The 12,088-nt window shown below is 38.4% G+C and overlaps 1 pseudogene; it reads left to right on the plus strand.

The window, feature by feature from the left end:
- Window positions 1-9,965: 9,965 nt before the first annotated feature.
- LOC114094836 (ubiquitin-conjugating enzyme E2 variant 2 pseudogene) lies at window positions 9,966-10,387 on the plus strand (annotated as a pseudogene).
- Window positions 10,388-12,088: the final 1,701 nt, after the last annotated feature.

A 12,088-nucleotide genomic window follows, 5' to 3' on the forward strand; every position in this document is an offset into this window, starting at 1 on the left:
TATTTTGGCTCACTGTCAGAGATTTCAGTCCATGGTCAGCTGGCTTAGTTGCTTCTAGGCCTATGGTGGAGCAAAATTATCATGGTAGAAGAGCACAGAGGAGGAAAGCTGCTCTGCTCATAGCAGACAGAGAAAGAGAGGAAGGGACCAGGGACAAGATAATCCGCAAGGGCACACCTCCAAGAACCCACTCCTTTCAACTAGATTCCACCTCCTACAATTTCTACTATCTCCGCTGTCTCCCAGTAGTCCATTCAGCTATGAATCCATCAATGGATTTGGTCATTGATGAGGTCAGAGCCCTCACAACGCAGCATTTCCTAAAACTTCATTTCTGAATAATGTTGCTTTGGGGACCAATCCTTCAACACATGAATCTTTGGGAGGCATTACAGATCCAAACTAGTACAGCCACATACATATATGTAATAAAAACTACATAAAAGGGACAAAAGGGAGTGAGGAACATAGCCTCGGGGCTACTGATTACCATTTGTGAGAAGAGACTGGAAGATGAAATAGGAAGGAAAGACTATATAATTAGACAAAGGTTATTGTCAAGGTCCTGGTTTTAGGGTGACAAATTCATGGATGCTTCTTACATTTTTAAAAATAACTATATCAGTCTATGTTTCAGTCAGAATCCATTCAAGAAAACAAAGAACATACTAATTATTTTAAAAGAATTAATATAGAGAATTATATAATTAAGTATTTGAGGAATTAAAAAGCAAAGAGAATCTGAAGGGAAGAAGCATATACACGGTAACTACAGGAATCAGCTATCTAGGTCTAAAAGAACCAAAAGAAAAAAGGTCAGGATTATCAGAATCTAAAAGATGAGGAGCATCATAGAGTCTGGGGAAGAAGGCCTCTTCAGTCAGTATTGGGCTGTCAAAGGAAGCACAATAAAACCAGTTCCTAAAATGCTAGCAGCACCCAGAATCAACAAACTCTGTCATGGTGAATATTCTGTTGAAGCAATACTGACAGGAATTATAACAGGAAAAAGCAAGTCCCCTCACCCTGTCTGCCTTCTGGCCTTTCTCTGCAGTTACCTATTGGTGAAACATGACAAGGCGCCAACTCACCAAGAAGGAATTGTTAGCAAAATCCTAGCCCCAGAGATAAAGGATGGAGAAGGGTGGGTTGGGCTCTGAGAAACAATAGCTTACTAACTGGCATAGATGGGTAGGCTAGATTATATTGTCCAACAACACAAAATTTTTAACACAGTAAAAGTGATTTCCTATCCATTCTCCATGATCAGTGCAGGTTAGCAGGGGGCCTCTGTTCTTCATGGCCACTCAGGAACTCAGGCTTACGGAAGTTTCCACAATTACCATTACAGAAGGAAGGATATGTGGAGGATGATAACGTTTGCTTTTTATCACTTCTTTTCAGAAACAATACCTGTTCCTTTGAGTCACATTTTTTAAAAATTTTTTTAGTTCTAGATGGACACAACATCTTTATTTTGTTTATTTACTTTTATGTGATGCTGAGGATGGAACCCAGTGTCTCACACATGCTAGGCAAGGGCTCTACCACTGAGCTACAGCCCCAGCCCCTGGGTCACATTTTTTTAAGTCAAACAAGTCTCATGACAATGCTGAATTTCAGTGGGAACAGAAGTCCAACCATATGCCTAGAAGGCCAAGAGCCAGAAATATGTGATGAATAATTTTACTAAATAAATAAATAGGGGCTAGAGTTGTGGCTCAGTGATAGAGCACTTGCCTGGCACATGTGAGGCACTGTGTTTGATTCTCAGCACTGAATAAAAATAAATAAGATAAAGGTCCATTTACAACTAGAAATTTAAAAAAAAAACTAGAGCTGCTTTGAAAATAAATAAATGAATGGATAGGTCGATATATAAATAAATAAATATATGATCCATTCATGGTCTAATAACAAGAAGATGTCATAGACCAAGGATTATAATTAGTCCAATTCTGGGTACCTAAATTTTTTAAAATTCTAACTTAATATTTCATCATGTGAAACATAAATATTCCATACAACCCACAGCAAGACATGCCCATTTCCCAAGACAGTTTAATGAGATTGCATATCTATAACATTCTCTTTAAAATTGTGCCCTCCCCCAGACCAAACCATTAAAGGGAGAACATAATGATAATTTTAAATACACTTTTAGATTAGATTTAAAGCAAGTGGTGTGACAATGAAAGTTGGATGGTCTTAGACCTGAAAATATCTGAGTCCATACTTTGGTCATCTTGACTTGACTACAGTAAATTAGGCTAAAATTAGGTCCATGATTCTGGTAAGTTTAACTCAAAAGTGTCAATTCTTACTGTTCGGTAATGGTTGGTTGCCCAGCTAGCCTCTCTACAATGCTTCCTACTTGGCCAGGGGGTACTTCTTTTTTTTTTTTTTTTTAAGAATTTTTTTTAATATTTATTTTTTAGATATCGGCGGACACAACATCTTTGTATGTGGTGCTGAGGATCGAACCCGGGCCGCACGTATGCCAGGCAAAGGCACTACCGCTTGAGCCACATCCCAGCCCCATGGGGGGTACTTCTTGAACCATTGAGAAGCCAGTTTTCATTGGTTGTAGCTAGTAATGATTGTCACCTTTATTATTAATGAATCAAGAGTCACACATTTGAATCTTCAAATCTCTCCTCTGCTTGACTAATTTTTGAAGCATAAATCTGCATTTTCTTTTTTTAAAAATCTGCAGTTTGGTCTGTATCCTTGAAGCAGTCAGGTACACAAAATGGAAGATGGCACATACATGCCAATTTCATGCTTCCTAAAAATAGGACTCTTAGAAGAAAGAGGCAGAAAAATGTGGAAAGCCTTTTTAGCCAGCATATAGATAATAAGACAATCTGGATGAGCCAAGGTCTGGTGCAGGCGCAAGTGTTATTAGCATAGGAATTGCTAATGAGCATTCAGACACTTGTGGTATGCTAAAATGTCTTGAAATGGCCCTCTCCCAAGCTCAAATACTATCTGGAACCTGTAAGTAGACTTGAGAGAGAGCAAGTGTAAGAGACAGAGGACTTTATCCATGAGGAGAGCAGTTATAATAATCAGAGAAACCCTGACACTTCCTGGCATCTCCCAACACCCTCCCTAATAAGGCCAGATCAATTTAGTTCTCAGCTTCCTGCTAGGATCTTTTTTTATAGGCATAAATCCACGGCATTATATTTTCAACTAATCATCTTCCTTTCCAACCAGCAGGTATGCCTTAGGTGCTATGTTTGACAGGATTCTGGAAATGTCAGGTGGCAGAAACCCAGCTCAAATTGCTTAGGCAGAAAAGGTCCATTTTGACTCACAAACCTGAGGTTGTGTCTGGCATGATCAGATCCAAAAGTCCAACAATGTAGTTAAGAATCTGGCATTGCACCTCTCAGATCTGCTCTCTTCTGCTTGGCTTCGTTTTAAGGCTGGCTCTTCCAGGGCGGTGGAAAAATTAGTCACCAGCACTCCTACATCCATTTTACCCAGTTAGGAGTCCCAGCAGATGAGACAACACCTTCTCCTCACCAACTCCAACAGAAGCACAAGGCAACACTTCTCTCATGGCCAAATCCTGAGCCATGGGAGCATCCTTGAAATCAAGGTCAAGGTCAGCCTTGTCTACAATACTTGGGCTGAGAGTGATGAAGGGTAGTTGCACAAAGAAAAATCAGAAAATGAATGGAGGAATGCATATGCAAGCAACTTATCAGTAAATTCCTAGTACTGGGACTAATGATTTAAGGATGGTGCTAATATTAATAGTTCTTAGGCAATGTCTAGTAAATCCATGAGAATCATTCTACAACACAAAATGTAGCTAATAATAATAATAATAATAATAATAATAATAATAATAAATTGAAGATGTAGTAAGAGAGGATAACTATAGTCTGCTTTTTTTTTCATGGAAAGGAGAAAGAGATAGAGGTAGAGATGGGCTATTGAAAGAGAGAAGGAGGAAGAAAAGTGAGAAAACCCAAGGGTTACTTTAAGATATAAATAAAATAGGATTTAAGTTCCATACCCTCCAAAATTGTTCCAAAGTTACTGAGAATTTCTTCAGTGTTTTTGTCTCCATGGAGAAGTCACTAGATGGCCCTGGCTTTTTTTGAATCTTGTGCAATTCTTGTCACACCTTAATTTCCACCCAGCATCTTACTATGCGTCAACAGAGATGAACAGTTTAAGCAACCTTCTCAGATCTCATTTGCCTGTAGGTGTTGGCTGTAATACTGCAAATGGCAGGATCAAAGACACCTAATTCCCCCAATCTGCAGCAAACACACAGGATATCCATGGAGTCTCAGTACACATCCCTGTCCTGCAGTGAAGAAAGTGTCCCATGACTCTCCAGTCTCTTAGAAAAAATATTCCCTTGGATTCTTTCTGCAACCCCCTCTCCCCACTGGAGTCAAATTCAAGTCCCTTAAACCAACAACAAACTGAGGCCTAGACTACATTCTTCTCACCTTCTACTTTAAGCCCTTAAGGAAAACTTTCTCCTTCCTCCATTAAGAAAAACCTTTGAAGTAAGTCTATTCAAGCAGATCCACCCTCCATTCACTTACCAGTTGACTAAACAACCCCAGGCACATGATTACCAACTTAGACCCCAGTCACGATCTCCCCTAAGCCCCGACAAGCAGCACACTGACTCCTAGCTGAGCGTGAAAAGTGTTTTGGACTTCTAATATTTTGATACAAGGCCTTCCCAGGTTTCTTCCCTTTATCTCACCATAAAACATTTAATGGCTCTGATTGCTTTCTAAAGTATCTCTCATCCATTAACTATATGAGGTATCATTGATTTACTGCAAGAAATGCCAGATTGCATTTTACCAAGGAAATCTTTTTTTATTATTTTATCTTCCTTTCATTAATTTTAGTCATAGGTATATTTTATTCTCTTTGGGTCCACAGCCCCACTATAGACTACCAACTCTATGTTAGCAGATGCAGTATTACCAGCCAACCAAAGACCCTAGCCTACACTGCTCGCAGCTCCACAAATATTTGAAGTCAATTTGGTAGGAAAATAGTTTTAATTCAAAGTCAGCTTTGGAGGAAAATAGAATAAACTCTTTGTTTCAAAAATTCTATCTTTGAGGCTCTGGGGATGAAAAAAGCTTTTAAAAGAAATGAGGCAGCAAATTGAGACAAAAGGCAGGAACATGCATATGCAGGTTTAGTGAGCCTGGCTAGACAGGCCTGGGGAGAGGCAGCCTCCATTCTCCATTTCCTTGGCATCTGCCTGTCAGGTGACAGTAAAGGGTCAGGGTGACCCTTTACTCTGAGCATGAAGAAGATGCTCTCATTTTAAGAGAGGTACCAACCTCAGTCTATTTCATTTGTTTCTATTTCTCTCTCTCTCTCACTCTTCTTCCCCTCCTAACCCAACTGCTGTGGTCTGAACAATTGTGTCCCTTCAAAATTCCTATATTGAAACCTAACCCCCAATATGATGGTATTAGGAAGCAAGGGCTTTAGGAGGTGATCAGGTCATGAGGATGACTGCCTCGTTGGTACTCTTGATACCAATTAAGGTACTCTTAGAGAACGGGAAGCAGAGAGCTTCCTTGCCACTTCTACATTATGAGGTTAAGGTGAAAAGATAGCTCTCTGTGAATCAGAAAGTGGGCCTCACCAGACACTAAATCTACCACCACCTGGATCTTGAATTTCCAATTTCTATTGTTTATAAGGCATTCAATCTATGACATTTTGTTATAGCAGCCCAAACACAGTAAGAGGACAATTACTGGATTAGTTACACTGAGAACAGCGCACCAGTTTCCTCAATGCAGTAGCACGGGCATGTGCTGTTTTGCAGGGAAGGAAAAATAAGGCTCAAATTCAAAGCACAAGGAACATATAAACCATCGTACATAACCTGCATAGAATAGGTCAAACAAAAGCTAATGCCCCCATGGAATGCACAGGGCTCTAGCTCACCCGTGAGTCATGTGGAATGAGTGGAAAAGCCATCAGCACAGCGCTAAATAAGGAGCAGTGGCAAAGGAACTTGAGCAGAGTTGGGGCAGCGAGACATTGTGCAGAACTCAAGCCACACTTCTGTTCAAGCATTTAAAAGTAAAAATAAAAAAAAAAAAGAAACAGAGAGGCTGTCACGTAAAAGGAGCATTATCCTTTTGAGGAAAAGTGGCAGATAAGAACCAGAAATCAGAGGCCCACTGACTTTCTTTTCTGCCCAACATATTTAAGTCAACTACAAACAGATTCCCAGAGCTTTCATTCCCTGTTTGACAATATTCTGGGGAAATGTGATGCTACCAAGTCACTTAGTTATTTAATATCTCACCTACAATGCCTTGTCAGAATTCACTAGGGAGGCTTCACAGGAAAAATCCATGCAACCAAACTCTGGTGGCTGAGAAATGCCATTTATTCTTGCAATTAGAAATGGATGTTCTATGAAAAGAAAATTTAAAGCACAGGAATTCCATTTAGAACTGTATCAGATATTGACAGAGCAAGCTACACAATATGGATTTTCACTCAGTAAATACTAGATGAGACTTCACAATTAACTGTGACTCAAAGTCTTCCCAAAGAACACCAAAAAAGATATTTATATAGATGGAAGTGTGCTTTGGACATACAAAGAGTTCAAATCCCATTCCTTAGGGAAGGCATGGAGAGAAGTAATTTCATCCGGTTTCTTGACTGAATTTATTCCTACTTTCTTCTACATCACCTCTGTTTTTTAATCCCCCCTCATTTCCCCTTATTATGCAACAAAAATCAATTAGAAAAATAAATAATATCTACACTTTGTAAGTACCTGGCATATATATTTTATATACAAATAGCTTTTGATGGATAAAACAAAAGAAGGAAGAAAAAATAAAATAGGAAGGAGGGAAGGAGGGAGAAAGTGAAGGGAAAGAAATGAAGGGAAGGAAAAAAAGAGCAAAAATAATAAACTCAATAGTCTTCATGCTTCATTGTGAAAAACATTATCCTTTTTCTTTCTAAAGGAAAAGTAGGAATACCCATATATGTTATCCCGACTTCTGAATTCATTTGTATTTAAAATAGGTAAAGATGCAAAAGACAGATGATTTTACTAACCCTTAATGGACCAAGTTTAAGAAAAAAGGACCAAACTATTCAAAAACAGAATTGCTCTGAAAATTCTGGTTTTATGGAATGCAGGAAAATAGAAGTATCTCAGCATTATGTATGGCGGCAGCTATGAAGTGGTTTTGCAGAGAACTTTTCCTAAAGTATTCTGTGAGGACTATTTTCCATCCTCTACTTCTTATCCCAACTTAAGACAGGAACCACATTGTGCTCACGAGAACTGGCCACCCCTACCTCCTATACACTCCTTTAAAGGGTTACCTTGTTGTAAAGAGAGAAGGAATGTGGTTTGTCAAAGGCTTGACTTTATTAGAGGCAATCCAATCACTTTTCTAGTTTAATAAATATGTAATTTCTTAAGTTTCTGGAAAAAAAAGACACTGGAAAAAATTTAAATTTCAAATCAAGGAAAATAAAAGAATCAATGGCAAATATTTTGATCAATTTGTCTTCTGAATCAAACTTTAAAAGGTCAGGTTTGCTGTCTGTCAGTCTTCTGCTCCCCTCCATATCACAGGCCAATAATATCTAACATAAAGGAAGCCCATGTCATCTAAAAGCTTATAGGTTAAACCTAACATTGTGAAAATACAGAAATAAACTTCAGGAAAAGCAGAGTATTACAAAAGATTCTTTGTATGAATTCTGGTTCAGTTCATTTGGGCTACTAAAACAAGAAACAAAACACACACAAAAAAAATAAAAAATCAAACACTTAAACTGGGTAACTTATAAACGAGAAAATTTTTGTTCATTGTTCTGGAAGTCGGAAGATCCAAGATCAAAGTGCCAATAGATTTGGTATCTGGTAAGGAAGAACCCAGTCTCTGTTTTCAAAGACTCCTTGTAACTACATCTTCACTTGGTAAAAGGGACAAATGCCTAACCCTTCAAATTGTAAAAGGTACAAGCAAGCTCCCTCAAGCCCTTCTCAAGGTCACTAATCCTAGTCATAAGACTCTGTCTACATGATTTCATCATCTTTGTTTTAGTCATCTCTTTTGCTGCTGTGATTAAAAGCTCTGACCAGAACACTTTTAGGGGAGAAAGAGGTTATTAGAGGGCCCACAGTTTCAGAGGTCTCAGTCCATAACTACTGGCTCCATTCCTTGGGTCTTGAGGTGAGGCAGAACATCATGGCAGAAGAGTGTGGCAGATGGAAGCAGCTCACATGATGATCAAAAAGCAGAAAGAGAGAGATTCCACTCTCCAGATACAAAATATAGACCTATAGCCACGCCCCTAATGAACCATTTCCTCCAGCCACACCCCACCTGCCTCCATCTACTCAGTTAATCCCATCAGGGATTGATCCACTGATTAGGTTAAGGCTATAACCCAATCAGTTCTTTTCTAAACCTTCTTGCATTGTCTCATACATGAGCTTTTGGAGGACACCTCACATTCAAAGCATAAAAACCTCCCAAAGATCGCATCTTTTAGTACTATCACAAAGGAATTAAGCTACAACATATGAATTTCAGAATTCACAATTTCTCAACAATTATTTTTATGGCAGCAATGAGGAACTCAAGCAGAGTTGAAATGAAATTACATATGCCTTTGAAGAATGAAGAATAACAAAATTCAAGATGGTGGGCTAGAGGGAAGCTGTATTCTGTGTCACTCCATGACCTGAGATTCTAGTAGTGGAAATACTCTTTCTCTGCAAGTTATTAGAGGACCCCAGACAGCTGCTCCTGCACAGGCACCCCAGCCGTCATGCCACACAGGTCTCCAGGCCTCAACATCAACACAGGACTCCGAGCCACTCACCCACACAGGACCTCTGGCCACCATGCCCAAGCAGGACTATAGGCATCAGCACTGTGCAGGACCCCTGGCCACCCACATGAGCTGGAATCTTGGCCACCACTCCCACACAGGGAACCCGGCATCTGCAAATACATAGGACCTCTGGTCACCACTCCTGTGTGGACCCCCATCTTCCAATGTGGGGCTTCTCCAGTAGCCTCCATCTTGGGACACTGCAACTACTGCCATAGTCCCATACATGTGGTAGCCTGCACCTGGGGACACAGGACAGGTTCTGGAGACAGCCACTAGCCACAACATTGCATGCAACAGAGGTGCATCTCTGAACCCATCACCCAATGCTGCCACCCAGCCCGACCCAACACCTCATCTCTGAAAGAAGCCCCCTCCATCTTGGGACACCTTTGTTGTCATCTTTAGTTGGGGCAACTCCAAGCTTGAGATGCCACAGGGGGACTAGAAGCAATATCAAGGAGAGGTAATGGAACCCTGCAGGGACAATATAAACCTATAGGGTAAAAACTGTAACACCTTAGATCTGCAATACTAGAAGAGAAGACACACGAACAACATGAAAAAACAAGAGTAAAAAGTGCCTGAAACAAACCAAGATACTACATTATTAGAATCCATGGCCAGCACAGCAGAATAAATGACAGAGAAGGGTTCAGGATGTATATAATTAAAATGTTCTGTGAAATAAAGGATGATATAAGAGAGCAAATACAGGCAGCAAAAGATCATTTCAATAAAGAGCTACTTAAGCAAATACGGGAAGCAAAAGTTTACTTCAATAAGGAGATAGAGGTTCTGAAAAAAAGAAAAACCAAACAGAAATCCTTAAAATGAAGGAAGCAATAAACCAAATGAAAAAAAAAGCATCACCAACATATTAGATCACTTGGAAGACAGAAACTCAGACAATGAAGATAAAATCTATAATCTTAAAAAGAATGTTGAACACACAGTGAAGATGGTATTCAAAAAAAAAAACATGAGCAGAATATTAAAGAATTATGGGATTGGAAGAACCATGTCTTGTATGTGTGGGTGGCTGCTTCAGACTGTAGGATAAGATGGCACTCTCCACAGGAGTTAAAGTTTCCCATAATTCGCTCTTGTTGGAAGAACTTGGAAAAGGACAAAAAGGAGTACATTATGGCATGGTTAGCTGGGGACTTGGAGGTGATGAAGATACGACAGGCATGATTCTTGGGCCACCAAGGACAAATTATGAAAACAGAATATATAGCCTGAAAGTAGAACATGGACCTAAATCCCCAGAAGCTCCTCCATCAGTTAGATTTGTAACAAAAGTTAATAAGAATGGAATAAATAATTCCAGTGGAATGTTGGATGCACAGAGCACACCAGTGTTAGCAAAATGGCAAAATCATATAGCATTAAAGTTGTATTTCAATAGCTAAGACATCTAATAATGTCCAATGAAAATATGAAGCTTCCACAGCCACCAGAAGGACAAATGTATAACAATTAATTTTAGTGAATCTAAAACTTGTCTTAAATCAACAACCTTCTACTCATATTAATGTCTTGATTAAATATCACAATACAGAATACCCACACATTAAGTAGAAGAATTCTAGCTGGTAAACATGATCCGGACATTTGTAAGAATATATTTAATATATATACATCCATTATTTTTTCAGGTAACAAGAGGAAAAATGCAACACAATTTTTCTTTCTTTCGTTAAGGCACTGTCAATTAAACATGAACCTGGAGTACTCGAAATAGAATTCAGGTTTATAAGAGGAAAGCATGACAAGCAGTGGCAGATGGCAGTGAAAACTTGAGTGTTTCTGAAAAGTAAAATCTCAAGAAAGACAAACAGAAATGGCAGGCTTTATCCATCTCACTTAGTGAAAGACCTGCAGTTGAAATTTTTAAAGTAACAGGTACAATGAATATTGTCACAAATTGTGGTATATTTGGAAGCAGTGTGGGTGCTGACTACTAGTAGTATCAAAAATATGTTCGGAATTGTTTTGATACCTGTTTTTATAATAAAAAAATGTTGGGGGTTGATGAATGTCTGTTAAAAGCTGTTCCTGTGTGTTACATGTAACATAGTAAATATTTTTTTACAGTCTTTGTTTAATAAGCCATGCATTAAAGTTTAGTGAAGTCAACAAAAAAATATAGGCATATGGATATGTGATTTTGAGATTAAAGTTAGTATTAGAATGTAAATTTTAAAAAGAAGTTTTGGAAAATATAAAAAAACAAATTTAAGAATTATTAGGTTGGAGAAAAGCATAGACTTTCAAACCAAAGGAATGTACAATCTATTGAATGAAATAATATCAGAAAAATTTTCAAACATAAAGAATGAATTGGAAAATCAAATACAAGAGGCTTACAGGGCACCAAATGTACAAAATTACAACAGATCCAGGCCAAAGTGCATTATAATGAAAATGCCTAGCATACAGAATAAGGAGAGAATTTTAAAAGCCAGAACAGAAAGGAATCACATTACATATAGGGGGAGAACAATTCGGATATGCAGATTTTTCAACCCAGATCCTGAAAGCTAGAAGATCCTGGAAAACATATACCATGAAAGAAAATGGATGCCAACTAAGAATCTTATATGCAGAAAAATTAAGCTTTAGATTTGATGATGAATTAAAAACCTTCCATGATAAACAAAAGTTGAAAGAATTTACAACTCAAAAGTCTACACTACAAAACATGCTTGGCAAACATTAAATTATGAGAAAATGAAAAGCAACAATGAAAATCAGCAGAGGGAGTTATTACACTAAAGGAAAACCCAATCAAAGGAGAAATCAAGTCAAGTTAAATAGCAAAAATAAACAAAAATGTCTGGAAACACAAATGATGACTCAATAATAACCCAGTTTATTAATGACCTAAACTCACCAATCAAAAGACATAGACTGCCATATTGGATTTTTTAAAAACACCCAATAATGTGCTGCCTTCAAGAGATCATCTCATAGGAAAAGACATCCACAGACTGTGGTGAAAAGTTGGGAAAAAACATACCAGTCACATGGACTGCACAAACAAGCAGGGGTCTCCATCCTCAAATCAAATAAGTAGACTTCAAGCCAAAGTTAATCAAAAGGAATGAAGAAGTATAATACATACTGCTTAAGGGAACCATTCATCAACAAGACATAACAAATAAACATATATGCATCAAAC

This window comes from Marmota flaviventris, chromosome 11 (genome assembly GCF_047511675.1).
Source record: "Marmota flaviventris isolate mMarFla1 chromosome 11, mMarFla1.hap1, whole genome shotgun sequence".
NCBI lineage: Eukaryota > Metazoa > Chordata > Mammalia > Rodentia > Sciuridae > Marmota > Marmota flaviventris.